The following is a 5,404-nucleotide window of genomic DNA, read 5'->3' as shown; positions in this document are numbered from 1 at the left end:
CAACGATCAGTCTGATTGGTTGCAAAAAGCAACCAATCAAAGGCTAAAGTGAAATTACAACGTTACACTCCTATGCAAACATCTGATTGGTTGCACAAAGCAACCAATCAGAGGTACTTTCCATTTTCCATCTGCCAGGCTGAAAGTGGGGGGCAGGGGTGGTTTGCAAAGGGTTTGCCTTTGGTCCTTTTCATACTTAGGTGTTGAAAGTTGGGGTTTTCCTTTTTAGTTCTAGGAAGTCAACATGAATTGGCCTTAGGTTCCCTGCCTCCAGACCCTATTTTGCCCCACTACTGTTTATATATTTAAAGCTTTTTTTTCATTTATATATTTACCTATTATTTTATTTTGTTTCCTTTTTTTTTTTTTTTTTTTTATGGTAGAGATGGTGGCATCTCACTACATTGCCCTGCTGGTCTCGAACTCCTGGCCTCGTGATCTTCCTGCCTTGGCCTCTAAAGTTTTAAAATAATAAAACTTCTATTTTTCTATGTACATATATTTATGTTATGTGAATATATGGTCTAGAAGGACAACTTCAAACTTTTATAAGAGATTACCTCTGGGGAGAGGAATGATCCAACATAGCTGGTAGCCTATATAATACCTTTGTGAGAACTTTTTAATGGTTACCTTTCTTCCAGACAATTTACTGCCATCTGCTGGAAAATTATCATTTAAAAATGTCAAATGTACTACCCTGTGAATAGTGACCCCTAGGGTTGCTCATGGCACAACTTGCACATAGTCTGTGGCCTTAGAGGATGTTCCTTGAGACTGAGATCAAGTTTTATTCTGAGGGCTATACAAAATAAGTCAATTTGACCACATGGATAAACACTAGCTTTCAATGTGTTAAAATTTATTTTGTAACATTTCTACATAAAAAAGCAGCTAAGTTTTGGAGAGGTGAGTATCGTGGGTTAAATTGTGAGTTATGTCACTGGCAAAATCAGAGACTCACTACTTCCAAGTGCAGGGAGGATTGAGCAGCAGCAACTGGGTACTAAACAAGACAAGTTACCTCTCAGGTCCTTCCTTTCGAATAGCAGGAATGCAGTATATTCTTGCATAATAAAGTATTTCTCAGTACCGGGTGTCCGTTTTCTTCCCTTCATGTTTCAAATCATGTTTTGGAGGGAGGAAGAATTGGTAAAGTAGTTGCAGCAATTGCTTCTGGCAGTTTACAATATTTTTGAAATATTGCTCTACTTCTATATTTGAGTCCTTATGGACACACCATAACCTACCTTAATAGGTAGACAAGATTGAAAACCTAACTTAGCAGTATGCACCTGCAACAATATAGCTGAGTCTTAGCCAATCCCAGCACCTGTACTTTAACTACTCATGGCTGTTGAGTGTTCAAACTATGTTTAAATAAGGCAAATGCCAAGCTGTAACCAATCCAGCTGCTTCTGTACCTCACCTGCAATTTGTGTACATCACTTTCCTTTTTTGTCTATAAATTTGCTCTGACCACAAGGCATCCCTGGAGTCTCTGAATCTGCTGTGATTCTGGGGGCTGCCCAATTCGCAAATCATTCATTGCTCAATTAAACTCCTTTAAATTTAATTCAGCTGAAGTTTTTAACAATGTTCAAATTGTGAATAATTTTATTTGTATGAAAATATAAGGGCAAAACGAAAACTTCCTCTTCATCCTTAGAAAGTTCACTGAAAAATCAACTCACAAAAACCAGATTAAGCCAGGTGTGGTGGCTCACACCTATCATGCTAGCACTTTGGGAGGCTGAGGTGGGAGGATCCCTTCAGGCCAGGAGTTCAAGGCCAGCTTGGGCAACATAGTGAGACCTCGTCTCTACAAGAAGTTTTTAAAAATTTTCCAGGCTTGGTGGCACATGCCTTGGTCCCAGCTACTCAGGAGGCTGAAGCAGAAGAGCCCAGGAGTTTGAGGTTACAGTGAGCTATGACCATACCACTGCACGCCAGCTTGGGCAACAAAGTGAAATCCCATTTCTTTTTTTATTATTGTTATTTTTCTTTTTTCAGACCCCAGTGTGTCCAGAGTTGGTTCCTTCCAGTGGGTTCATGGTCTCGCTGACTTCAAGAATGAAGCCAGAGGCCGGGCACAGGGGCTCATGCCTGTAATCTCTGTACTTGGGGAGGCCGAGGCAGGCGGATCACATGAGGTGGGGAGTTCGAGACCAGCCTGACCAACATGGAGAAACCCCCGTCTCTACTAAAAATAAAAAATTAGCCAGGTGTGGTGCTGCATGCCTGTAATCCCAACTACTCAGGAAGGTGAGGCAGGATAATTGCATGAACCCAGGAGGCGGAAGTTGCGGTGAGCCGAGATCGTGCCATTGCACTCCAGTCTGGGCAACAAGAGTGAAACTCTGTCTCAAAAAACAAAAAAAAGAATGAAGCTGCGGACCTTCATGATGAGTGTTACAGCTCTTAAAAATAGCACAGACCCAAAGAATGAGCCATAGCCAGGCTTATTAGGAAGAGCGAAAGAACAAAGCTTCCACAGCATAGAAGAGGACCCAAGCAGGTTGCCACTGCTGGCTTGGGGGTGGGGAGTGGCCAGGTTTTGTTCTCTTATTGGCCCCGCCCATGTTCCATTTCTGTCCTATCAGAGTGCCCTTTTTTCAATCCTCCCCGTGATTGGCTACTTTTAGAATCCTGCTGATTGGTGCATTTTACAGAGTGCTGATTGGTGCGTTTTACAGAGCACTGATTGGTGCATTTTACAATCCTCTTGCTAGATACAGAGCACTGATTGGTGTGTTTTCTGATTGGTGCATTTTACAGTCTCTCTTGCTAGCTACAGAGCACTAATTGGTGTGTTTTACAATCCTCTTGTAAGACAGAAAAGTTCTCCAAGTTCCCACTAGACCCAGGAAGTCCAGCTGTCTTCACCTCTCACCAGCTCTTAAAAAAAAAAAAAAGGGCAGAAATTGGAGTAAAGGCATACAAATGTATTATTGTATATACAGGTGAGAATCACAAAGTGATTGCCCAGTATCCCAATGGGGCCCAAATACTTACATAGCTATTTCTTCTTCTTCTTCTTCTTCTTTTTTTTTTTTTTTTTTTTTTTGAGACAGTGTCTGGCTGCGTCACCCAGGCTGGAGGGCAGTGGCGTGATATCCGCAACCTCCATCTCCTGGGTTCAAACAATTATCCCTGGCTCATCCTCCCAACTAGCTGGGATTGCAGGTGCCTGCCACCACACTGGGCTAATTTTTGTATTTTTAGTAGAGACGGGGTTTTGCCATATTGGTCAGGCTGCTCTCAAACTTCTGACCTCAGGTGATCCACCCTCCTGAGCATCCCAAAGTGCTGGGATTACAGGCATGAGCCACCTCACCCAGCCTTATATAGACTTATTTTTAGAAAGGAATGAGGAGATGGAAAAGTGTGGGCTATTTTAGGGGGCTAGTAAATGATTTTTAGGAACACTCAATGGACATGAAGAACATACAATGGCCTAGGACAAAGCCTGTTGGGTCCACAGGGCAAAAAAATGGTTTGTGACAAAAGTCTGTCTGGGTTTGTTGAGAGACTTTAGTCTTTCTTCCTGTGATAAGAGTTCAGTTAATGAAAAATCAGGGACGGACCAGAGGTCGTTGTTTTCTTCTTTGGCAGATCTGAACTCTAGTCAGACAAAGGAATTTTAGAGAACAACTTCATCCTGCCTTTGGAAGGGATAGAGGATTGAGAGACTGTGGCAGGGGGAGGAAGCAGTGGGGGTGGGGAACAATTGTTCTCCTTGGTTGGTCCTTCAGATCTTCATGTAGATAGGGGAAAAGTCTCTTCTAGCATCTGTTGATCTCTACAGGACTTTAATTCAAAATATTCATTATACCAGGGAGCCACATTTGGAGGTGAAGTTTCCTGTGCACTCAAATATTAAGTAACCAGGCCTGGTGGCTCACACCTGTAATCCCAGCACTTTGGAAGGCCAGTGCAGGAAGATCACTTGAGCCCAGATGTTCGAGATCAACCTGAGCAACATAGTAAGACTCCATCTCTACCAAAATTATAAACATTAGCTGCGCATGCTGGCATATGCCTGCAGTCCCAGCTACTTGGGAGGCTGAGGTGGGAGGCTCACTAGAGCCCAGGAGGTTGAGGCTGCAGTGAGTTGTGATTGTGCCACTGCACTCCAACCCAGGTGACAGAACAAGACTGCTCAAAAAATTAAAAAATAATATTTCATTACATTTTTAAAACATCAGCCAGGCGTGGTGGCTCAAGCCTATAATCCCAGTACTTTGTTGCCCTCCAGCCTGGGCGACAGAGTGAGACTCTGTCTCAAAAAATAATAATAATAATAACACATAAATAAATAAATAATTTCTTTGCTTTTATTTTTTCTTTCTTATTTTGAGATAGAGTTGCACTCTTGTTACCGAGGCTGGAGTGCAATGGCGCCATCTTGGCTCACTGTAACCTCCGCCTGTGGGTTCAAGCGATTCTCCCACCTCAGCCTCCCAAGTAGCTGGGATTACAGGTGCCCGCCACCATGGCCGGCTGATTTTTTGTATTTTTAGTAAAGACAGTGTTTCACCATGTTGGCCAGTCTGTTCTCGAAATACTGACCTCAGGTGATCCTCCTGCCTTGGCCTTCCAAAGTGCTGGGATTACAGACATGAGCCACTGTGCCTGTCCCTAAATAATTTATTTTCAATATTTTATGTTTAGGCTGGGCACGGTGGCTCGTGCCTGTAATCCCAGCACTTTGGGAGGCCAAGGTGGGCGGATCGCCTGAAGTCAGGAGTTTGAGACTGGCCTGGCCAACATGATGAAACCCCATCTCTACTAAAAATACAAAAAAATTAGCCGGGTTGGTGGCACGCGCCTGTAGTTCCAGCTACTCGGGAGGCTGAGACAGGAGAATCGCTTGAACCTGGGAGGGGGAGGTTGCAATGAGCCAGGATCTCACCACTGCACTCCAACCTGCAACCTGGGCTACAAGAGCAAAACTTCGTCTCAAAAACAAACAAACAAACAAACAAACAAAAAAAAAAACAAAGAAAGAAAGAAAAAAGAAAAGAAAAAAGAAATCTGGTGGGGCGTGGTGGCTCACTCCTGTAATCCTAGCACTTTGGGAGACCGAGGCTGGTGGATCACCTGAGGTAAGGAGTTCAAGACCAGCCTGGCTAACATGATGAAACCCTGTCTCTACAAAAATACAAAAATTAGCCGGGCATGATGGCGGGTGCCTGTAATCCCAGATACTCGGGAGGCTGAGGCAGGAGAATTGCTTGAATCCAGGAGGCAGAGGTTGCAGTGAGCCGAGATCACACCACTGCCCTCCAGCCTAGGCAACAGAGCAAGACTCCATCTCACAAAAAAAAAAAAAAAAAAGAAGAAGAAGAAAAGAAAAGTCTATTAAATAAGATTTATTTTTGCTTTTTAATTTTTTCTCAAG

Source organism: Chlorocebus sabaeus, chromosome 21 (assembly GCF_047675955.1).
Source record: "Chlorocebus sabaeus isolate Y175 chromosome 21, mChlSab1.0.hap1, whole genome shotgun sequence".
NCBI lineage: Eukaryota > Metazoa > Chordata > Mammalia > Primates > Cercopithecidae > Chlorocebus > Chlorocebus sabaeus.
Note: the sequence above shows the minus strand (reverse complement) of the source record.